This window comes from Callithrix jacchus, chromosome 16, assembly GCF_049354715.1.
Source record: "Callithrix jacchus isolate 240 chromosome 16, calJac240_pri, whole genome shotgun sequence".
Classification (NCBI taxonomy): Eukaryota; Metazoa; Chordata; class Mammalia; order Primates; family Cebidae; genus Callithrix; species Callithrix jacchus.
The window spans coordinates 73,934,133-73,959,991 of NC_133517.1; the positions used below are offsets into that span (position 1 = coordinate 73,934,133).

General features: G+C 43.9%; 1 pseudogene; it reads left to right on the forward strand.

Moving 5' to 3' along the window:
- Positions 1-23,092: 23,092 nt before the first annotated feature.
- LOC118148633 (U4 spliceosomal RNA) lies at positions 23,093-23,165 on the forward strand (annotated as a pseudogene).
- Positions 23,166-25,859: the final 2,694 nt, after the last annotated feature.

Genomic DNA, 25,859 nt, shown 5'->3' on the forward strand with positions numbered 1-25,859 from the left:
GAGAAGGAATGACTCTTTCTTACAGAAGAATTCCTATTAATAGAAAAGAAATGAAGGAAACAGAAAATCCCTAATAGGCAAATACCATAAAAAACTAGTGGGTGAAGGTACAAGAAATAGGATATTTGCGTAGTTTGTTTTTTTTTTTTTTTGAGACAGTTTTGCTCTTGTCCCCCAGGCTAGAATGTAATGGTGTGATCTCGGCTCACTACAACCTCTGCCTCCTGGGTTCAAGTGATTTTCCTGCCTCAGCCTCCTGAGTAGCTGGGATTATAGGCATGCACCACCATGCCCAGTTAATTTTTGTATTTTTAGTAGAGACAGGGTTTCATCATGTTGGCCATGCTGGTCTCCAACTCCTGACCTCAGATGATCCGCCCGCCTTGGCCTCCCAAAGTGCTGGGATTACAGGCGTGCACCACCATGCCCGGCAGTATTTGCATAGTTTTAAAGTATTTCCCCAAGATATTTGTTAGTCACAGAGAGAAAAATGGTGATTTAGTGGAGAAACCTGGAAGACGCCACTTTAACCAAGAGAGCAAAGCTAATTTCTCCTATAATAATATACACCAACATTGTATACTTCTTGATATGGTGTATTGGAAAGGGCATAACATTACTTCTGAGATATTCTTGCCAAACTTGTATTGTCTCAATTTAATCAGAGAAAACACAGACAAACCCAAATTGGAGAACATTCTACAAAGTTACTGATCAGCTTTCTTCAAAAGTGTCAAGATCACGAAAGACAAAGAAAAACGAAGTTATAAAAGACTGAGTTTGTCTCCTCATAACTAAGTTCATATGGGAGATCCAGGTTTGGATCCTGGATCAGAAAGAAAATTATGGGAAAACTAGCAAATTCGAGTAAAATCTATAGTTTATTTAATAGTATTGTAGCAATGTTAATTTTCCATTTTGATCATCATACTGTGCTTATGTAAGATGTTAAACAATAGGAGAAGTTGGGTGACAAAATATACAGAAATTGTACTATTTTTGTAACTTTTTTAAGACAAAAAGTATTTCAATTTTTAAAATAAGTATGTTCACAAGTCAAATATTTATAACTCAGTGTCTTGCATACCAATGATATTAATAACGGTAATATAATAACAATGTGATTTTTTTAAAAAGTTTTCACTTCCTAACTACCTATAATGTACTAGGAGCTTTTATATGTGCTCTTTCCTTTACCCTTCACAATCTGAGATCATAAAGTTAGGTAACATGAACAAGATGATATTTCTAGTAAGTGGCAGAAATATAATGTCAACTTTTGTTATAACCTAGCAGAGAAGATCCAAGTAAATTACTTACTGCTTGAAAGAGATCAAATAGAAACCCAAAATTATGCGGCAATGCTGAATATCTGTGCTACATGATTTCTGTTTTTTGCTCATTTTCTAAAACTTCAAGGCATGTCAACAATGTAGAAATTCAAGAATACAGGCTGGGCATGGTGACTCACACCTGTAATCCCAGTACTTTGGGAGGCCAAGGCCCGCAGATCACTTGAGGTCAGGAGTTTGAGACCAGCCTAGACAACGTGGTGAAACCTCATCTCTACTAAAAATACAAAAATTAGTTGGGTGTGGTGGCGTGCACCTGTAATCCCAGTTACTCAGGAGGCTGAGGCAGGAGAATCGCTTGAGCCCAGGGCACAGAGGCTGCAGTGACCGGAGACTGCACCACTGCACTCCAGCCTGGGCAACAGAGCAATACTCCATCTCAAAAAAATAAATAAATAAAAATAAAGAAAGAAATTCAAGAATACAAATTAATTAATACCCTAGGTGTGTAATGGATGCTTTACTTTCTGAATAATTTTCTACAAAAGTCCCTCAGGGCTTGTATGCCTTGGAAGATTTTCCCGAACACTTTTTTACACATTGATTTTGTGATTGCTTGTATGTGATTTAATAATACATTCAATCACCAAATGAGACATTTCGTTTTCTCCATTTTTACAAAAAAAGAAAACTCTCAAGGAGATTGAGAGACCTTCTACAGCACACCTTCCCATCTCCTCACCCCAACAGTTAACAGTTAACAAGGGGCCTTGTTGTCCATTCAAATGAAGGTAAACTAATACCCAGGGCATCCTTCAGCAAGAAAATAGGTGATGAAAGGAAGGAGGGCAGAGGGGAAGAAGGAAGACTCTTGGGCTAGTGAATATGGGTAAAACTCAGCTCAGCCACTTAACTGTGATCTGGGCCAGTTACTCTCCCTGCCTCTTTCTCTTCCACAGAAAAAGAGTTGTAGGAACCATAAGGGGTTGAATAGTGTCTCCCTCAAAATGCATGCCTTTCCAGAACCTCAGAATGTGACATCTTTGGAAACAGGGTCTTTGCAAATGTAATTAATGTAAAACCAACTCATGCTGGATCGTGGTGGGCCCTAAATCCAATGACTGCTGTTTTAATAAGAAGAGGGGGCACACAGAGAAGCAGAGGGAAGGCCATGAAAAACGGAGGCAGATAGCCTGGGAGCGGTGGCTCACGCCTGTAATCCCAGCACTTTGGGAGGCCAAGGTGGGTGGGTCACCTGAGGTCAGGAGTTCGAGACCAGCCTGACCGACATGGAGAAATCCCATCTCTATTAAAAATACAGAATTAGCTGGGCGTGGTGGCACACACTTGTAATTCGAGCTACTCAGGAAGCTGAGACAGGAGACTCATTTGAACCCAGGAGGTGGACATTGTGGTGAGCCAAGATGGCATCATTGCACTCCAGCCTGGTCAACAAGAGTGAAAATCCATCTAAAAAAAAAGAAAAAGAAAAATGGAAGCAGATATTGTGGGGAAGCCAGCTGCAAGCCAAATAACACCAGGATTGCCAGGAACCACCAGAAGCCAGGGAGAGGCAAGGAAGGATTGAAGACTTCAGTCCCTGACGACTTCAGATGGAGCGTGGCCCCTCTGCCACCTTGATTTTAGACTTCTAACTTCTAGACAATATATTTTTGTTGCTTTAAGCCATCAAGTTTGTGGTAATTTGCTGACATCCCTAGAAAACAGAGTAAGCACTATGGGAGGCCATGCCTGCAAAGTGACTAGCAGAAGGCAATCAATAACTATGAGCCATCTTGCCCACTCTGCTTTAGCAAGGAGGAAGGGCAAAGGAGGTCACAGCTAATTACACATGTCTTAGCTTTGGGTATTTTTTAGCACTGTTTGGCATACTTCCTTCCTTTCTGGCCCCACTCACAGCTCTCCCGAGGCATTGCCCAGCTGCCAGCAACCCTAAAATCCTGGAAAATAGCCTCCGCCTTCATTGATGGGTGGGAGTGGCGTAAGACCCCTAAGCAGTAAATACAGATTTGAATTAATCCTTCTATCTCTTCATCTAAAAAAGTTCTCTAGGCATGATGGTTACTTTTATGGGTTGCATTGTGCTTCTCAAAAAGATGCTTTACAAATGTGGTGGTTAATTTTATGTTTCAGCTTAACTGGGTCATGGGGTGCCCAGATATTTAATCAGACATTATCCTGGGGGTTTATGTAAGGGTGTTTTGGTGAGAGTAACAATTATATTGGAAGACAGAGTAAAGCAGATTACCCTTCCAATGAGGACAGACCTCATCCAATCATTGAAGGTCTCAATACAACAAAAAGCTGATTCCCCCTTGAGTAAGAGAGAGTTTCTTCTTCCTGACTGCCTTTTAGCTGGGACATTGATTTTTTCTGTCTTTGGACCTAAACTGAAACACCAGCTCTCCCTGGGTCCCAAGCCTGCTAGACTTCAGACTGAAACTGTACTATTAGGTCTCCTGGATCTCAAGTCTTTGGACATGGCCTGGAACTAAACCATTGGCCCTCCTGTGTCTCCAGCTTCCTGACTCACTATGCAGATCTTGGGACTTGCCAGCCTCCATAATCATGTGAGCTAATTCCTTATAATAAAATTTCTTTCTACATATAGATACGTAACCATCCTATGGGCTCGGTTTCTCTGGAGAACCCTCACTACAACAAAGTCCTAATACCCAGGACCTTAGAATGTGACCTCATTTGGAAATCATGTTGTTGCAGATATAATTAGTTAATTTGAGATGAGGTTACAGGGAAGCAGAGTGAGCCTTTAACCCAGTATGACTGGTATCCCTATAAGAGGAAGCAGAGGCAAGGGATGGTGGCTCACACCTGTAAACTCAGCACTTTGGGAAGCCAAGGCAGGAGGACTGATTGAGCCAAGCAGTTTGAGAGCAGCCTGGGAAACATAGCTGACTAATACACTGCCCCACCTAGGTTTACAGTCCCTTCATTAAATCCTCTTCAAAATCCCAACTGAGTATGCCTTAGATTTCCTTGCAAGAGCCTGATTAACACACTAGCCATGTTATATAGCAAAACCGGTATCAACCAGGCCAAGGCTGGACTCTGTCAGGGCAGCCCACACCTGCAGTTGTTCCTCCTGGGGACTGGATTCTTAATTACAAGAACTGATCAGTGTATGGGCTGCAAGAGTCCATTAGGGTCTATCCAATTCAGAAAGCTGCTTTTAGTAATACTACATTTAATAAAAGTACCAGAGAAATGTTTTAACTCTGGGCTCTAAGAAGATCACAAACTAATGCATTAAAAGTGACAGGCTGGGCACAGTGGCTCATGCCTGTAATCCCAACAGTTTGGGAGGCCAAGGCAGGCAGATCACTTGAGGTTGAGAGTTCAAGGTCAACATGGCAAAACCCCACCTCTACCAAAAATATAAATATTAGCCAGGCATGGTGGCATGTGCCTGTAATCCCAGCTACTCAGGAGGCTGAGGCAGGAGAATTGCTTGAATCGGGGAGGCAGAGGTTGAAGTGAGCCAAGATGCTCCAGCCTGGGTGACAGAGCTAGACTTCATCTCAAAAAAAAAAAAAAAAAACCCACACAAATAAATGAATAAATAAATTGGATCGTGGACTAGAAAAAGGATGTCAGTGGAAAATCTGGTGAAATTAAAATAAGCGTAGAGTTTAGCTTATGATAATGCACAATGTTAGCTTCTCGGTTTGGACAAAAGTACCACGATAATATAAGATGTTAACTAACATTAGGGGAAACTGAAACAGGGTGAGGAACAAATGGGAACTTCTGCACATTTTCTGTAAATCTAAAATATTCCGAAGTGAAAGTTTTATTTAAAAAATATAGGGGTTGGGGTGGGGGCTGACACCTGTAATCCTAGCAATTTGGGAAGTCGAGGTGGGTGGATCACTTGAGGCCAGGAGTTCAAGGCCAGCCCGAGCAACATGGCGAAACCCTGTCTCTAATAAAAATACAAAAATTAGGCAAGCGTGGTAGTGTGTGCTTGTAGCCCCAGCTACTCAGAGGCTGAGACACAAGAATCACTTGAACCCAAGAGGCAGAGGTTGCAGTAAGCCAAGATCTTGTCACTGCTCTCCAGCCTGGGCAACAGAGCGAGATTCCATCTCAAAAAAAAAAAATACATATTTTGGACTTATATTTATAAAATGAGAAATATATATAGGTTAATAGTTAACTTAAGCATAAATAATTCTTTACAACAACGAATGTTGTGAACTGGATTTCTTACATAAACCTAATACACCTCTCCCAGGATATTGAAAACTCTTTATCATGAAGACTTGAGAGAAATTGTATTGAGAAAATAGTCAATATAAAAGAAACCCCAACTCACTGTGCATTCTCACTCCATCTGGAAGAAATAAAACAGCCAAATAACCGCAAAACAAGCAGTAGGTTAACACATACACAATTGCCCTTGTTCAGCCAACGTGAGAGTGCTATTGAATGTCTCCTCTGTTAGGTCGTGGCTTGCAAAAGCAATACCTCTTTTCATCCTAATTTGTGTTTCTTGAATGGAGCACTTAGGCCACTGAAATGACAGAAACTCTGTTTTCAACCAGCGAGTGGGGAGTAGAGTCTGGAGAAATGCTGAGAAATAGTTCCACAGACAGTCCTATTGTGGGACACTGACTCCTTCAGACACCTGATTACAACCCTCAGCCTTTAGGGCCTCATCCCTTTTATCCTCCAGTTATGGAATGTGTTCATCTTATCAGTTATTTGCCCTTAGCAATGAGAAGTGAACACAGAGGGACTGCAGAGGCCATGGTAACAAGTTCATGAGCCCTTGAGAGAAAATGAGCAGCATGTCGCTGTCCCTTATGCCTTGCATTAGTCTGTGTCAGCTACCATAACAAAATACTATAGACTGGATGGTGGCTTCAACAACAGAAATCACAGCTCTGAAGGCTGGAAAGTCCAAAATCAAGGTCCAGCAGGGCTCAGATCCTGCAGATCCTGGTGAGAGCCCTCTTCCTGGCTTGTAGATAGCTGCTTTCTTACTGTGTCCTGATGTGGCAGAAAAAGAGAGAAGAACCTCTCTTGTCTCTTTTCTTATAAGGCCACTAATAAGAAGGTCATGGGGACCACACCTTCATGACCTCATTGATATCTAATTATCTCCCAAAGGCCCTACTTCCAAATACCATCACACTGGGGGTTAAAGCCTCAACATGTAAGTTTTGGGGGACACAAACATTTAGTCCATAACATGGCTCCCCAAACTTCTAGCAGAGGGAGGGCAGGCAAAACATTTGTTAATGCTTCTAACAGAAGATGATATTGTACATAGACTCACAGACAGCAGAAACTTGTCTCTTACACACATCCATAGTGCCTTGGCTGGTTAGTGCCCAGAACATAGTAGACATTTGATAATCACTTTTGGTGAATGAATTAGTCAAACTGCTGCTGCTCTTTGGTGTTGGTGGCATTCGAAGAAAAGGTTTAACTAGGTCTCCATCTGATCGTCTCAAAGTTTTATTTACATTTTAGTATTTTATTTTGACCTCTCCTCCTCACTCAAAAGATGACATGCTCCCATATTTACCTTATAAAAGAAGAATTCTATTATTTTGTGATTTTTCCTGCAGTTAAAAAAAAATAACATTAGAAGAGAGAAGACAAACAAAATGAATAAGTTCACATTGTTAGTGGGATCTTGGATTCCATGGTGTAGAGTAAATGTGCAGGAAATTCGTAGGGCTGTTTTACAGGATGAATAGCCAGCCTAGTCTCTTATCTGTAAGCTTGACCAAGGCTTACTTCTCCAAGATGTTAAAGTCCACTCAGACAGCATTGCCTCCCACAGGCTTAAACAAATGAAAAAAACATATTTCCAGCAATAATTTCTTGGTATGATACTAAGTACATAGGCAACAAAAAGCAAAGTAGACCAATGAATTATATCAAACTTAAAAACTTTTGTGCACCAAAAGACACAATCTATATAGTGAAAAGGCAACTTATGGAAGAAATGGAAGAAAATATGCTCATATGATACAGCTGAGAAGGGACTAATACCCAGAATATATAAAGAATTCCTTCAACTCAAGAACAAAATTCAAATAACCCAATTAAAATACGGGCAAAGTACTTGAACAGACATTTCCTTAAAAGTGATATACAAATGGCCAACAAGCACATGAAAAGATGTTTGCATTACTAATCATCAGAAAAATGCAACTGAAAACCACAATAATCACCTCACACCCATTAGGATGGCCACTATGAAAAGAAAGAAGCGCCAGGCACAGTAGCTCACGCCTGTAATCCCAGCACTTTGGGAAGCCAAGGGGGGCAGATTACCTGAGGTCAGGAGTTTGAGACCAGCCTGACCAACATGAAGAAACCCCCATCTCTATTAAAAATACAAAATTAGCTGGGCATGGTGGTGCATTCTACTCAGGAGGCTGAGGCAGGAGAATTGCTTGAACCCAGGAGACAGAGGTTGTGGTGAGCCGAGATGGTGCCATTGCACTCCAGCATGGGCAACAAGAGCCAAACTCTGTCTCAAAAAAAAAAGAAAAGAAAAAAGAAAGAAGGGAGATTGTATAACAAGTACTTGCTGGTAAAGACAGAGAAATTGGAACACTTGTGCACTGTTGGTGGAATGTAAAATGGAACAGCCCATGGAAAACAGAATGGAGGTCCCTCAAAAAATTAAAAATAGAATCACCAGCAATTATATGATCAGCCATCCCATTCCTTGATATATGTCCAAAAGAACTGAAAACAAGATCTCACAAAGATATTTGCACATGCAAGATCCTTGCATCATTATTCACAATAGCCAAGACGTGGATGCAGCCTAAATGTTCAGTGATGGAAAAATGGATACAGAAAATGTGATATAAACAAACAATGGAATACTATTCAATCTATCAATATAAAAATCCTATCATACACTATAATGTGAATGAAACTGGAGGACATTAAGCTAAATAAAAGAATGCAGATAAATGCTTTATGATTCCACTTGTGTGAGGTATCTAAAGTAGTTAAATTCGTAGAAACAGAAGGTGGAAAATCGGTAGCTGGGGATATGGGGAGAGGAAAATGGAGAGTTGTTTGATGGGTACAGAGTTTCCATTTGCAAGAGGAAAACTTCTGGAGATCTGTGGCACAACAATGCAAATATACTTAACACTACTGCACACTTAAAGATGGTTAAGATGTTAAGTTTTATGTTATATTTTTACCATAAATAAATAAATACATAAACAAAGTTTTGAACTTACTGGTGTTTAGGGTAGGAGGAAGCATATTCCCTACCCCACTGCCCTCTTTGGGGACCATGCAAGAATCCCTATTTCCTGAGGCTCTTTCCCATCTCATCTCCTAACATCACGGTGGCCATCTCATTGCTCTGGCCTCCTGCTTCAGTTTACCTCTCATTTAGAGACCTTGAACTTCCATCACTCTGGGAGACCAAGGCAGGCAGATCACCTGAGGTCAGGAGTTCCAGACCAGCCTGACCAATATGGTGAAACCCCATCGCTACTAAAAATACAAAAATTAGCCAGGCATGGTGGTGGGCACCTGTAATCCCAACTCCTTGGGAGGCTTAGGCAGGATAATCACTTGAACCCGGGAGAGAGAGGTTGCAGTGAGCCAAGACCGCACCATTGCACTCCAGCCTGGGCAACAAGAGCAAAACTCCATCTCTAAATAAATAAATAGAGACCTTGAACCTGTCTCTTATATTCACTGTTCCTCTGGCCCTTGCCTCTCCCTTTCTTCCTTGCCCACAATTCTACAGGATTTGGTCTGGTTATAACTGCTCCAAGGAACCCTCTGGAACCTGGATATGACTGGCCAGTAATTAATTTATGAAATCAGACTCTCAGCCACATTCTATACTCACGATATTAAAGCCAAGCTTAGAGACATTGATAAAATACTTAATGCAAAAATTATCATATTATGAAAACACTTTAAAAATTATTCCAAACATCAAAATGGCACTTAAACCCTGTTACATTTACAATCTTATGACATTATCTCATGCCATTTAATATGTGATAAAACCTTCATACAATATTTGGTGGGAATGTAAGTTGGCACAAACCTTTAGAAAAGCAATTTGGCAGCTGGATGCGGTGGTTCACACCTGTAATCCCAGCACTTTGGGAGGCCAAGTCAGGCAGATCGCTTGAGGCCAGGAATTCAAGACCAGCTTTGCCAACATGGTGGAAACACATCTCTACTAAAAATACAAAAATTAGGGCCAGGTGTGGTGGTTCATGCCTGTAGTCCCAATACTTTGGGAAGCTGAGGCAGGCAGATCACGAGGTCAAGAGTTGGAGACCAGCCTGGCCAATACAGTGAAATTCCATCTCTAATAAAAATGCAAAACTTAGCCAGGCGTGGTGGCGCACACCTGTAGTCCCACTACTTGTGAGACTAAGGCAGAAGAAATGCTTGAACCCAGGAGGTAGAGGTTGCTGTGAGCCAAGATCACACCACTGCACTCTGGCCTGGGCAACAGAGCAAGTCTCTGTTTCCAAAAAAAAGAAAGAAAAGCAATTTGGCAATATGTCTCAAGAACCTCCACCATTTCCAAGTTCTTTGACCTATGAATCCCATTCTCAGGAATTTGCTTTAAGGAAATTATACTATTAAAACAAGAGCTTACATACAGAAGATACTTATTTCCAAGTTAAATATGTAGCTGATATGGTAACATAATCAAAATACCACTTTATTGTTTTTCTTCCATCATCCCTTTAATGTAAATTGGTATCACCCATGGAAAACAGAATGGAGGGTCCTCAAAAAATTAAAAATAGAATTACCAGCAATTATATGACCAGCAATCCCATTTCTTGATACATATCCAAAAGAACTGAAAACAAGATCTCAAAGAGATATTTGCATATCCATGTATACATTTTATCAGGGGGAATAGGGAGGAGGGGTAGCAGGAGGGAAGAATCTTGTCCTCATTCCAGATGAAAACAATTGCAGGCTCCTGCCTGCTGTGTCATTTTCAGGAAATGACAGTCTGATGGTCACATCAAGTCACAAACATGGTCTTACTAGAGTAATTCAATGAGTCAGTTCATTCTATTAATCAACAATTCCATTTTCACTCAAAAGGTTTCTTCCCCTTCTTTGTAAGAGCTGGCAGTTCCAAGGGAGGTGAGGGGAAATTAGTCATTTTCTTCTGTCTTGCACCATGCCCCATAATCCTCCCCAACTCACTATCTGCTGTTATAGATTCTAGGACCAAATGGACAGAAGGCAAAGAGGTAAGTTGTTATGTCTGGAGCTACTTTAATTGGCTTCTAACTGGCACAGTTGTAAGCTGACTTCCTGCTCACTGGGCTTTGCAGCTATATAAAGCTGCCTCTCACTTGGGGCATTCTTATTGGGATCTTTGGCGATTCCCATCTCTGGGAACCTCTCCAGTTGGAATTCTCAGGACAAGAGAGAAGCATTCCATTCCAGCTGCCACTGCCCTCAGCCCTGGTTCTCTGGCAATCCCCTCCACTCAGGCTTCACTCTTTTGCTTTCTCTCACCCTCCCAAAGGGTCCTCTTGGACAGAATTTAAAATGACCCTCATGCAGAATAACAAACTGTGAATGGGTATACAACTGAATATGACTCTAAGTTATAGGGAAAGAATGCACTATTGACACACACAACAACATGGATGGAACTCAGAGATGTCGTGCTGGCTGGGTATGGTGGCTCACACCTGTAATCCCAACACTTTGGAAGGCTGAAGTGGTTGGATCACTTGAGCCCTGGAGTTCGAGACCAGCCTGGGTAACATGGCAAAACCCCATCTCTACTGAAAACACAAAAATAAGCCTGGCATGGTGGCGGGGGCCTGGAATCCCAGCTGCTCAGAAGGCTAAGGCACGGAAATTGCTTGAACCGGCGGGGGGCGGTGGGGGGAGGTTGCAGTGAGCCGAGATCGCGCCACAGCACTCTAGCCTAAGCAACAGACTCTGTCTCAAAAAAAAAAAAAAAAAGATGTTACGCTGAGTGAAAAATAAACAATCTCAAAAGGGTACATACTGTACAATCCATTTGCAGAACACTGTCAAAATGACAAAATTCTGGTGGTAGAGAACAGATGAGTGGTTGCCAGGGGTTAGGGTTGGCAGAAGGGTCTGACTACAAAGCTATAGCATGAGGGAGTTTCTCTGCAGTGAAGGACACTCGTTGTGGTGGTGATTACACATATCCATATGTGTGATAAGATTTCATAGTACTGTTTATACACATGCACACACAAGAGCATGTCAAAACTCATGAAAATCAGGTAAGGTCTGTAGTTTAGTTCACACTATTGTGTCTATGTCAATATCAATTTCCTAGTTTTGATAATGTATGCTGGTTCTACATTATCATAGGGGAAAGCCTGATGAAGGATACATGGGAACTCCCTTTTATTTTTGCAATTTCTTCTAAGTCTTAAATTCACTCAAAATGAAAGGGTTTTAAAAATGACTCTGGCCCAGTATTACCTCTCCCATGGGGCCCATACTTTTTTTTTCCTGAGATGGAGTCTTGCTCTATTGCCCAAGCACAAGTGCAGTGGTATAATCTCAGCTCACTGCAACCTCCGCCTTCTGGGTTCAAGTGATTCTTGTACCTCAGCCTCCCAAGTAGCTAGGATTACAGCCACATGACACCACACCCAGCTAATTTTTTTATTTTTAATAGAGACAGGCTTTCACTATGTTGGCCAGGCTGGTCTCAAACTCCTGACCTCAAGTGATCTGCCCACTTTGGCCTCCCAAAATGCTGAGATTACAGGCGTGAGCCATGGTGCCCAGCCAAGGGCCCACATTTAAGCCCCAGGAAACACTCTCTCATCTCTTGCCCCAACAAACCCTGGGAACACAGGCCCAAACCCAGCCCTCTGGGCCCTGATACCACAGGCCACTCTAGCCAGTTACATATTTCCCAACCATAGGAAATATACAAGTTCAGTCTGTGGTCTATGGGAGCTCCCATTGTACCCTTGAAGTGAAGGTAGTAGCGCTCCTGGCCCTTCCCTCTAGGGAGGGAGAGTGGAGGCGCAGCCTGGCAATGCTCTTTCTCCAGTGGCATCTCTCTGTCCCTCCTCCTCATGCCACTGCCACTCTAACCTCTTGTGTATTCAGTCTGAGGGGATCCAAGGTTAGGCAACATGTTCATGAGCATTTCCCTGCTGTTATGGCTGTTATGGATGCCATGGTCCCTGCCCAGGACTCCCCTTCCTGACTGACAGCCTCATTTCTATTCCAAGTCTCTCTGAAAATTGCTCTAAGCTGAGCAATCAGCTTCTGTGGTCACATCTCTGTCCCAGGGGCAACCTGCATCCATTGACTGGTCCCTTCAGGGATATACAGATCCAGCCTCCTTGCCCCAGAAAGCAATAACTCTGCAAGACCATCTGTTAGTCTGTTCCCACACTGCTAATAAAGACATACCTGAGACAGGTCAATTTATAAAGGAAAGAGGTTTAATGGACTCTTTAATGGTGGGCGATGAAGGAAGAGCAAGGTCACGTCTGACATAGCGGCAGGCAAGAGAGTGTGTGCAGGGGAATACCCTTTATAAAACCGTCAGAACTCGTGAGATTTATTCACTATCACAAGAACAGCACATGAAAGACCTGCCCCATGATTCAATTACCTCCCACCGGTCCCTCCCATAGCACATGGGAATTATGGGAGCTACAATTCAAGATGAAATCTGGGGGGGGGGACACAGCCAAATATTACCATCCCAGCTCTAGAGCTCCCTGTGGATTGGCTGAGTAGGGACTGCATCACAGTTAAACACCTCCCAGTGCCTCATCCTGCTTCCTTTCTTCACCCTTAGCTGTTGATCCCCAAACACTCCCTGATAAACTGAATACAAATGTCCGTCTAGAGTCTTTAACAAAGAACCTAACCTGTGACATTTGATGAATTCCATAGACCATGTCAATCTCATACTCGTGGCTGGGAGCAGAGGCTCACACCTGTAATCCCAGCACTTTGGGAGGCTAAGGCAGGTGGATCACGAGGTCAAGAGAGAGATCATACTGGCCAACATGATGAAATCTTGACCCTACTAAAAATACAAAAACTAGCTGGGGTGTTGGCATACACATGTAGTCCCAGCTACTTGGGAGGCTGAGGCAGGAGAATCACTTGAACCCAGGAGGTGGAGGTTGCAGTGAGCCAAGATCACGCCACTCCACTCCAGCCTGGCAACAGAGCGAGACTCCATCTCAAAAATAATAATAATAATAATCTCGCACTCGCTTTGGATTCTGATATCTCTTTAATTGGTTTTGAGTAAAAATTGAGAAAAGGAAAGTCCCACTTAACATCACGGTATACTTATAATAGGAATAAACAATAGCAATCAAAGAGAAACTTAATAAAGCATGGCAAATCAGCTTCATGGGTTATTCAATGGGCAGTAAAAATCATAAGGATTTTGTAGCAAAATATTCCAGAAGAATAACTAATCTAATATTAAGAAAATACAAGATTTATTCTGGATTGAAACCAAAAAAAGCAATAAAGAACATCTTGGAGATATCTGAAGAAGTTTGAATACAAACCACATATTAGACATCATTGTAGCATCGATGCTAAGTTTCTTAGACATGATAATATCGTGATAAAGCAGAAGAATGTCTTACAAAATCCTTCTGAAGTATTTATAGGTGAAATCTCATGAAATCTGCAACTGGCTTTCAAATTTTTCAGAAAGAAAGATGTGTTTTTTAGTGAGTAAGAGAAAATGTTCTTGCCTACAAACAGCAGGACTCCACATTTCCTACAGCCACTTTATTCCCATTCCTGTACTAAATGCTCCCCCTGGTGTACCAAGAGAGCAGAATGCATTCATCAAAATGTATTTCAAAATGCCCTTCACGGCCAGGCACAGTGGTTCACACCTGTAATCCCAGCACTTTGGGAGGCCGAGGTGGACAGATCATGGGTCATGAGTTTGAGACCAGCCTGGCCACCATAGTGACAACTCATCTCTACTAAAAATACAAAAAATTAGCCGGACATGATGGTGTGCACCTATAATCCCAGCTACTCAGGAGGCTGAGGCAAGAAAATTGCTCGAACACAGGGGGCAGAGGTTGCAGTAAGCCAAGATTGCTCCACTGCACTCCAGCCCAGGCAACAGTGCAAGACTCTGTCTAAAAAAACAAAAAATGCCCTTTACAGTGCGAAAGCAAAGCCCCAAGACTTTTATAGAACATGATCAAAGTGACACAATTTTTACTATATCTTCTCCCAAGTCCTACCAACAGTGTAGTTCCTGTTCCCTAGTTTGCAAGAGGGTGTGAAAATCTTGAGTTTCAATTCTGGCGAAGTGGGACATGCTTGGGAAAGGAGTGGAGAGAAGGGTACCTGCAGCCTTGCCTGTGAAGGCCATGGGCTCTGGAATTAAGCAGCCCTGGGCTGAATCCCACTTTGGCCACTTACAAGCTGGGGGACATCTTTTGAGTGTCAGCTTCGTAATCTGTGAAGTGGGAATGATAACAGGACTCTTATCGAAGGCTACCTAGAGGATTAAATGAGATAATGCAGACCAAGACTTAGCATGGGGCTTGGCACGTGGTCTAATTAGAATTCAATAAGTATTAATCAATTATTATCATCTCCTCCTTTTTGAGGCATCTTCTAAGACAGTGCCTTAGAAGTCCCAGTGCCTTCAGAACTGCTCCAGAGCAGTTCAAAACCTACTTCTCTAGAGCATCTAAGTCATAGACTTAACTCTCCTGAGAAAATCCATCCAATGTTCTTTCTGCAAAGTTATGATAACTAATCTCACATTTAAAAACAAAACACAAGCCCAGAGCGCTGGCTCACCCCTATAGTCCCAGCACTTTGGGAAGCCCAGGCAAGCAGGTCACATGAGGTCAGGAGTTCAAGACCAGCCTGGCCAGCATGGTGAAACCCCTTCTATACAAAAAATACAAAAAAATTAGCCAGGTGTGGTGGCACGGCCTGTAGTCCCAGCTACTCCAGAGGCTAAGGCATGAGAACCGCTTGAACTTGGGAGGAGAAGGTTGCAGTGAGCCAACATCATACTACAGCACTCCAGCCTGGGTGACACAGTGAGACTGTCTTCAAAAAAAAATTAAAGAGAAAACCTCCCTTTTAGGGAGACACACACTGAAAAACGTTTTTTCACTAGATTTCCCTCTCATACATAATTTCCAAAAAAATTGACTTTCTAAGTGCTCTAGTTTTCTGCTCACCCGTGGGCCTCCTGGGCTTCTACTTTTGACACTCTAGCCACTGCCTCCTCCAAAGCAAGTCACTCTTGTGCCCCACATCAGAAAGGGACACAGGAGTCTCTCCTCTGCCCCAATTTAATGCTCCCAACTGTCTCCTCTTTACCTCAGTCGCTGCTCCTCTTGCTCCTATCTCCCTCCCTTTCAATAAATTCTTATTGCGAATCTACTCGTGGAAAGACACAGTTCCTGCTGTTCTTGAGTATACAAAGTTAGCAAGGTCATAGTTCTACTTTTGATGAGTTTATGGTCTAATAGGCCAGACTCTTGCCAGAAAGCCCAATATGCAAAAGGACCTAGGGTGTCATTACGGCAGATACTAAGCAGGTAGAGCAGAAGACAGCACCAGGCCAGGGCTAAGGAGAGCTGGGTCAGAGTCCTAGATTCGTTATTACTGGTGTTACATACTGGATATGTGAGCTTGAGCAAGTGAAATGACCTCTCAGGGCTGGAAACTGCATTGGGTTGAGATTCCCCAGGGCTTACCTTGAGACAGGAACTTGAGTACAAGTTGTTTATTTGAGAGGTGATCCTAGGAAACACCTCTCAAATAGGGATTAGAGATTAGAGTAGGGATTAGAGACGTGAGTCAAGGAACAAGGAAGCCAGCCAGGTCACTGAGCAGGTGCCAAGGGCTGTTGTGGGCAGCTGGGGCCCCTGGGAGATGGTGCAGCATCAAGCCCAGAGTTGTACCCTCTGAGTAGCAAGAAAGCTAAGCCATTTATCCACCCACCTCCACCATCAGGCCTGAAGGCTGCTCCAGGAGGTATTAACTCCACGCTTCCTGCCCGCCCAGAACCAACTGTATTAGGTCACTTAGGCAAGGAGTAGGGCGCCTATGGAAAGCGGGGATTGATAGCATTCACTACACCACCTGTAAACACTGTTTTGGGGGACGAATGAGAGAAAGATTCCAAAAACCCTGAGCAGAGTGCCTGACAGAAGTGTGGAATGCACCTGAATGTGAACGTCAGATGGCGTGCCTCCTCAACCCATCCCTGGGTGGCGGAGCATGTTATTCTCTCCCTGCTTCCTTTGTAATCTTCAGCCCATACAAACTCTGCTACATCCTCAAAACAAAACCTCCCAGATCCATCCTTCCTTTATTTCACTCCAGACTCCCTGCCACTGCATGCAGAGGTTTCCCCCAGCTGGTTTTCACTGTCCCTTCTGACAGCTCCAACCTGCCCACCACAGCCAAAAGACACTGTGCAAAATGCTGGTCTTCTGACATCTCATGTCAAAGAGCTTACCATGACCACTTTTTTCCTACAAGATTAAGCCCTACTGCTGGGCGCGGTGACTCACGCCTATAATCCTAGCACTTTGGGAGGCTGAGGTGGGCGGATCACGAGATCAAGAGATCGAGACCATCCTGGCCAACATGGTGAAACCCCGTCTTTACTAAAAATATAAAAATTAGCTGGGGGTACTTGTGCATGCCTGTAATCCCAGCCCTGGGTAGACTGAGGCGGGAGAATTGCTTGAACCTGGAAGGCGGAGGTTGCAGTTAGCTGAGAGAGCTGAGAGATCGGGCAAGACTCCATCTCAAAAAAAAAAAAAAAAAATCCCTACAGTGAATCCTGTGGTTTGAGGCCATCCAGTAGTAAAGACATCCCACGTGCCACATACAGGCCACCCATCTTGTCCCTTGGCCCTCATCTCTGCAATATGCCCCACCTCAGGCCCAAGACCAGCACAAGAAGCAATGCCCTCATTTTGGATTTATTCTAATGTGAATGGATCTCCACTTTATGGTGTAGTGATCCCAGAGTCAGACCCAGGTTCGAATCACATTCCTTTACATATTAACTGTGCTACTTTGGCAAGTTGCCCACACCCATTCATTGGAAAATTAAAGATAATAAAAATTCCTACTCCATAAGGTTATTGTAAGGACTAATAATTTCATGCCTAACAAGCAGTGTTGAGCAGTGCCTGGCACAAAATGAGTACTCAATACGTATTACCTATCATTAGGGGTTCTCTCAAGTTGCTATTTTAAGATTTTTTTTAAAGAAATCAAGAGATATCTGCTGTGAAATAAGAATGATGTATATTGGGTCAGGCGCAGGGGCTCAGGCCTGTAATCTCAGCACTTTGGGAGGCCGAGACAGGCGGATCACCTGAGGTCGGGAGTTTGAGACCAGCCTGACCAACATGGAGAAACCCTGCCTCTACTACAAATACCAAATTAACCGGGTGTAGTGGCACATGCCTCTAATCCCATCTACTCAGGAGGCTGAGGCAGGAGAATCTCCTAAACCTGGGAGGCAGAGGTTGTGGTGAACCAAGATCGTGCCATTGTACTCCAGCCTGGGAAACAAGAGAGCAAAACTCCACCTCAAAAAAAAAAAAAAAAAAGACTGATGTATACTGGCCTCTACCCCAGGTTCCTGGCACAGAGCTTCGAAAACCCTCGTAATTTCCTGGGCAACAGGAGTTCTAGGAGAAACTTTTCTTGGAATTATTTGGTCTCTGCCCCAGGTACCGGAGACAGAGCTCTTAAACCTTTATCATTTCCTGAGTGATCGGAACATCTGACTTAGAGCTCCTGAATCTCTTGGAAGTTTTCTGAGGAGCATCTTTTTTTCTAATGAGGGGACTCTTGGTGAGCTCCTGGACAGGGGCTGATCGCTGGAAAGACTGAGCCATGATTAGAAGCTTGGAGCTTTCAGCCCCACCCTCCAGTCTTTAGAGATGGGGACGCACTAGAGGCTGAATTAATCATTGATCATGCCTACCTGATGAAGCCAAAGTCCTGAACTGCGGGGTTCAGAGAGCTTCCGGGTAGGAGAACACAGCCATGTGCTGGGAGGGTGGTGTACCCCAACTCCATGGGACAGAAGCTCCCCACTTGTGTAGGGACCCTTCCACACCTGGTCCTATGTATCTCTTCATCTGGCTGTTCCTCTACACCTTTTTTTTTGGGGGGGGGGACAGGGCCTCACCCTGTCACCCAGACTGGAGTGCAGTGGCACAATCACGGTTCACGGAAGCCTCGATCTCCCGGGCTCAAACAGAACCTCCCACCTCAGCCTCCTGAGTAGCTGGGACTATAGGCACGCACCACCATGCCCGGTTAATTTTTGTATTTTCTTTTTTTTTGAGACAGAGTTTTACTCTCGTCACCCAGGCTGAAGTACAATGACACAATCTCGGCTCACTGCAACCTCTGCCTCCCAGGTTCAAGCGATTCTCCTGCCTAAGCCTCCCAAGTGGCTGAGATTACAGGTGACTGCCACCACGACCGGCTAATTTTTGTATTTTTAGTAGAAATGGGGTTTTGCCATGTTGGCCAGGCTAGTCTTGAACTCCTGACCTCGTGATCTGCCTGCCTCGGACTCCCAAAGTGCTGGGATTACAGGCGTGAGCCACCATACCTGGCCTGGTTTTTGTATTTTCTATAGAAATCGGTTTTGCTGTGTTGCCCAGGCTGCTCTCAAACTTCTGGGCTCAAGTGATCTCCCAAACTCAGCCTGCCAAAGTGCTGGGATTACAGGCGTGAGCCACCACGCCCAGCCTCTATCCTTTATCAGAGCCTTTATTAATACAATAAAAGAGTAAATGTTAAATGTTTCCCTGCATTCCATAAGCCATCCTAGCAAGTTAATCGAACCTGAAGAGGGGCTCAGAGGAACTCCGATTTACAGCAGAAATATACGTGACCGCCCACTATTTGCAAGTTAGATATCAAGTAGGGGACAGTCTTGTGGAACTGAGCACCCTACCTTGGGATCTGACTCTAACTCCAAGTAGACAGTGTCAGAATTGCATTGAATTCTAGAACAGCTGGCTGGTGTCTAGAAATGACTGATATGTAGGAAAACCTCACACACAACCGATACCAGAGGTGAAGTATTGCGTGTTGAGTGTGAAAGCACCGTTTGTCCTGTCTCATGCATCTGCTAAGAATGTTTTCTCTCTTTGCATGAGCTCATGGACTATCTGAACATTTCTGTACCCAGATCGCAGCTTAATATTATATATGGCACAGAAACACACCCCTAACCAGCACACAGACAGCTACTTAACTGTTTAGTGGTTTCACCTAGACTCACAATTTCAAGGTCTCACTTTCACTCACAGCAGCCCAATCAAAGGGTTAGAATTGGTGAACAAACAGGCTCAGAGCAGTATAATAGGAAAATAATTTCTATTGGCTTTTCTTGATCTTGGTCAAAAAACTTTGACCAGACAGAGCATCTGAGGCTATGCTTGTTTCAAGTTGTATTGGTTTGAAAAAAAAGTTAGCCAGGCACAGTGGGTCATGCCTGTAGTCCCAGCACTTTGAGAGGCTGAGGCAGGAGGACTGCTTGAGTCCAGAAGTTCTAAACCAGCCTAGGCAACATACTAAGACATTGTCTCTTTAAAAAAAAAAAAAAAGTTCTTAATAAATATGTAAGGGAAAGTGTGATTTATTTGGTTTTTTATTTTAACTCTATTCTTTTTTTTGAAACGGAGTCTCGCTCTGCAGCCCAGGTTGGAGTACAGTGGCGTGATCTCAGCTTACTGCCACCTCCACCTCCTGGGTTCAAGTGATTCTTCTGTCTCAGCCTCCTGAGTAGCTGGGACTACAAGTGCATGCCACCACACCTGGCTAATTTTTGTGTTTTTAGTAGAGACGCAGTTTCACCATATTGGTCAGACTGGTCTCAAACTCCTGACCTCAGGTGATCCACCCACCTCAGCCTCCCAAAGTGCTGGGATTACAGGGGTGAGCCACCATGCCCAGCCAATTCTACTCTTAATAAGTAATATATTCACAGGGCTCACAACCCTTAAAAACACAAAAGGGGATTGGGTGCCGTGGTTCATGCCTGTAATCCCAGCACTTTGGGAGGCCAAGGCGGGTGGATCATGAAGTCAAGAGATCAAGACCATTCTGGCCAACATGGTGAGACCCTCTATCTACTAAAAACAGAAAAATTAGTTGGGCATGGTGGTGTGCACCTGTAGTCCCAGCTACTCAGGAGGCTGAAGTAGAAGAATTGCTTGAACCGGGAGGTGGAGGTTGCAGTGAGCCGAGATCACATCACTGCACTCCAGCCTGGCCACAGAGTAAGCCTCTGTCTTAAAAAAACATAAAAGGGTCCGCAATAAAGTTTCCCTCCCTCCTGTGACCCCAGCCACCCAGTTCTCTTCTCAGAGAAAACCAATATTGCCAGTTTGGTATTGGATGCTGGATATTCCTGTAGATATTCTGTACAAATATAAGCAAATACACATATGTGTTTTTCTCTCTTAGTACACATTTCCACTTGCTCTTTAAATTTAATTGTATTATATATTTAATATAGATTTATTACATATTTAATATAGGATTAATTTGAAAGTAAAGGCAAAAAATGCAATTACTTTTGCACCAACTAATACATACAAAAGAATATTTATATCATATTTAAGATTTTTTAAAACATTTTGGCCGGGTGCAGTGGCTCATGCCTGTAATCCTAGCACTTTGGGAGGCCGAGGTGGGTGGATCACTTGAAGTTAGGAGTTTGAGACCAGCCTGGTCCACATGGTGAAACCCTGTCTCTACTAAAAATATAAAAATTAGCTGGGCGTGGTATTGCATGCCTGTAATCGCAGCTACTCGATAGGCTGAGGCAGGTTAATTGCTTGAACCCAGGATGTGGAGATTGCAGTGAGCTGAGATCATGCCACTGTACTCCAGCTTAGGTAACAGAGGGAGACTCTGTCTCAAAATAATAATAATAATATATACATACATTAAGATTTTTTTTAATTTTAAGCCATCACTCACCTTAAAAAACATAAACATTTCATCAGCCCCCTGCTGATAAGCCTACAGGTGGTTTCCAATCTCCTATTGTTATACCCATGGCTACCATGAGTATGCTGTGTATCCCCCATTTTATATGTGTGCAGTATATCTATAATATAAATTCCTAGATGAGGAATTTCTACTTCAAATGCGATGGTCGCAGGTCATTTCTTCTATTTTTTTTTTTTTTTTTCTGAGACAGAGTCTCACTTTGTTGCCCAGGCTGGAGTGCAGTGGCACGATCTCAGCTCACTGCAACCTCCGACTCCCTGATTCAAGTGATTCTCCTGCCTCAGCCTCCTGAGTAGCTGGGACTACAGGCACATGCCACCATGCCTGTCTAATTTTTGTAGTTTTAGTAGAGACGGGGTTTCACCATGTTGGTCAGGCTGGTCTCGAACTCCTGACCTCATGATCCACCTGCCTCAGCCTCTCAACGTGCTGGGATTACAGGCGTGAGCCATCGCGCTCAGCTGGTCGATCATGCCACTGCACTCCAGTCTGGCAATAGAGCAAGACTGTCTCAAAACAACAATAACAACAAAAAATCCCTACAATATATAAGTTCTCTCAATATTCAAAAGTATAAGGAGCAAGCAGGATGGTTATTAAAAAGGGTTTATCCAGAAATACAACTGTCAGATTATAGGAACCTCTGCAATGCGATGTCATGTCCACTGAGGTTTGGTATTGGAGATGCAAGCAAATAAATATCACCCTCCTTGGGGAGGGCCACAAACTTGAGCCCTACCTGTCATAAGGATCAGACCTAAAAAGATGTTCTTAGAATCCAGAGATTGGGTCAGGCGTGGTGGCTCACACCTATAATCCCAGCACTTTGGGAGGCTGAGGCAGGCAGATCACAATGTTAGGAGATCAAGACCATCCTGGCTAATGCAGTGAAACCCCATCTCTACTAAAAAAAATACAAAAAACATTAGTCAGGCGTGGGCAGCATGCACCTGTAGTCCCAGGTACTTGGGAGGCTGAGGCAAGAGAATCTCTTGGACCCAGGAGGCGGAGGTTGCGGTGAGCCAAGATCGTGCCACTGCACTCCAGCCTGGGTCACAGAGCAGAACTCCATCTCAAAAAAAAAAAAAAAAAAAAAATCAGGCATTGAAGGAGTCAATATTCCCCCACCTGACCAGATGCCTGAATCAAGAATATTAGCACATGTCAGAACCAAACATGAATGGGCTGAGATACAGTTCGTGACCTCTCTTGCCACTTTCCGTAATTAGCCACACCAGCAACTACTTTGGAAAGGTGCTAAAGTTTTCCCACTTACTAAAAACAGCCTAATCACACTTAAAATTAGCAATATACCTAAATCCATATTTTATGATACATGGTCCCAGAACACTTGCAGTAAACTTATGAGTGGGGAAGTGGGAATAAGTCTGGCTATTAAAATGCTGATTTCTGGGCGTGGCTTTTGAGGATATTGGTAACACAAGTGGTTGCTCACTACAGCCACTCACTGGAAACAGCACTAAAGAACCAGGGTGTGGACAACTCCTCTGTGCAAGTCACTGACGCTGCACCTGTGTTTATACTGTGGACCCAGGAACCAAGCAGCCACAGCGGCAGGGTTGGTGTGCATGGAGTCAACCGCTGTCTTTCCCTCACCAAAGCTGACTTGGCTGCCTTCTTTGCTGAAGCTGTAAGTGGAGACCAAAGCTGAGCTATGGCACCTTATTACGAGGGATCCCTTCCAAAAGGGAAGACAGAGCTTTGCGCAGTGGCAGTATCAGAGCCAATGAGGTTTATCCAAGGCACGATTATTGCTAATTGAAAACAGAAGGGAAGACAGGTGACTTTACCCTCCCTTAAATAAAGACTTCTCCCACAGATGGATTTCCTTTTCCTGATCACCATGCTTCTGCCAGCAACTTACCAACTCATTGAATGCCTCATCCACAGCCAGAATGCCAGACACCCACATTGCTTCTGATCATAAATGAATTCACAGCAAAAGAAATGGGTCCCTATGCTGGTGCCCCCCCAGATGCTTTTGTCTTACCATGGTCTTCAGGGGCAGGTGATCTTCCGGATGTTAGAATCAATGGCCCATTGGAGGCTGAGCTACAGCATCCGCTGGCAGATTCCACCTGGTGACGCTGGGGTTCTGTTCCATAGGATGTGGTAAAATGGATGGCAGCCAGGGGTAGAAGTGAGTGCATCTCTGACTGCTACACCTATGACCCTTTCTCTAGATGTTTGTTTCCCATCTCCAACACTTTGAATCAAATCGCTTTTGGATTCATGTAGCAGGTGATTTCTGTTCTCTGCTGCTGAGACCTGACTGGTATGCTTACTGAACCAGAATCGCTCAGGGAGGATCTGGACATTTGCCTTTTTAACGAATTAGAAATTTACTGATAAAAGTTCTTTGCAGGAGCTACAGGGTAACTTACTTTAGGTGATGGCTATCAAGAATACTTCATCCCGACTGTGGGGACACTCAGTGACCCACTCCTGCCCTACAACAGACAGCACCTTGCTAGTGACCCACTAACTGATTACAGAACGTGGGCATGAACTTGGAACTGGGTGAACTGGGAATGGGGTGAAATGGATGGCAGCCAGGCCCTGGATTCCAATCCTGTCTCCACTGCTCTCTAGCTATGTGGCTTTCCATAAGTCACTTTAATTCACCACGCCTGTTTCCTTAAGGAGAGTAATGGTATTGATCTTATATTGTTGTTTTGAGGATTAAATGAGTTCATATGTATGAAGAGCTTAGATGAGCGAAATGGGGCCAGGTATGGTGACCCACACCCGTAATCCCCGCACTTGGGAGGCCAAAGCAGGCAGATCACTTGAGGTCAGGGATTCGAGATCAGCCTGGCCAACATGGTGAAACCCTGTCTCCACTAAAAACACAAAATTAGCTGGGTATGGTGGCAGGTGCCTGTAGTCCCAACTACTAGGAAGGCTGAGGCAGGAGATCACTTGAACCTGGGAGGCAGAGGTTGCAGTGAGCCAAGACCGTGCCACTGCATTCCAGCCTGGGTGACAAGAGCAAAACTCCAGCTCAAAAAAAAAACACTTCACCTTTCAGTGTATGAAATATTCTCTTCCCCCACCCCTCTGGCCAACATACACAATCTCATTTGAGATTCAAAATATTCTTTCTTAGGTGAGGCAACAAAGGCCCAGAGAGGTTAAGTGACTTCCCCAAGGTCACACAGTATGTGACTAGCAAATGCAAAACTGTAATGCAAACCAAGGACTTCAACTTATTTTTCCTGTATTCCAGGTATAAGGACAAGATCTCCCCAGCATCTGGCCCCAAAGAGATCAAACACAGCTCTGCATCCTGTGGGCCTTGAGTGGGAAGTGATTCAACTGCCACCTACAGCTGCAGAAACAGTGTGTGCCAGAATAGTGTGACTGTATAAACATCTTGCCCCGCAATTTCCTTCCAATGTTCTTCCCAGAAATTGCTCTAACACTCCAGGTCCCCATGGAAACCTCAGGAGAGATTGCCTATTGACTCTAAAGTGAAATCCTGCTATGACTGTTCCCTTGATAATAAATGGATGCGTGTGTGTGTGTGTGTGTGTGTGTGTAGATGGAATATCCCTCTGTCACCCAGGCTAGACTGCAATGGTGTGATCTCAGCTCACTGCAACCTCTGCCTCCTGGGTTCAAGAGATCCTCCTGCCTCAGCCTCCCAAGTAGCTGGGATTACAGATGTCTGCCATCAAGCCCAGCTAATTTTTATATTTTTAGTATAGACAGGGTTTCACAATGTTGGCCAGGCTGGTCTTGAACTCCTGACCTCAAGTGATCCACCCGCCTTGGCCTCCCAAACTGCTGGGATTACAGGTGTGAGCCACTGCACCCAGCCAATAAATGTTATTATTTAAAGCCTGGGTCAAACAGATACCTGCTGTGAAGTTCAGGGCCAAAGCCACATTCTCCCTGGACTTCGAGGGTAAACAAGTTAGTTCATTCTCTGGTGCTAGGCTATGTGGTCAGCTTGCAGGAAAGGAGAAAAGTGTACTGTGAGCTCCTGCTCTCAGTATCAGACGCAAGACACAGTGCTTTCCATCTGCGTTTGTGACAAGAGGCTGGAATGAGGTGCCTGCCAAGAATGTGCGAGAACTCATTAAATAAACTCACGGTATTCTTTGCTCTCTGCAGAAGTCATTCATAATGTGCTTTTCAGACCAAAAGGTGGAAGAGTAGCGCTTGGAGTTAAGGCTGAAAGATTGCAAACAAAACCTGTTTGAAAAAGCGCAAGATAATCTAAAAAAGGAACAGAATCTAGTTAAAGGGAAAAATTCAAAGAACAAGACTTGGCCAGGCACGGTGGCTCATCCCTGCAATCCCAGCACTTTGAGAGGCTGAGGCGGACAGATCACCTGAGGTCGAGAGTTTGAGACCAACCTGACCAACATGGAGAAATCCTGTCTTCACTGAAAATACAAAAATTAGCCAGGTGTGGTGGTGCATGCTATAATCTCAGCTACTTGGGAGGCTGAGACA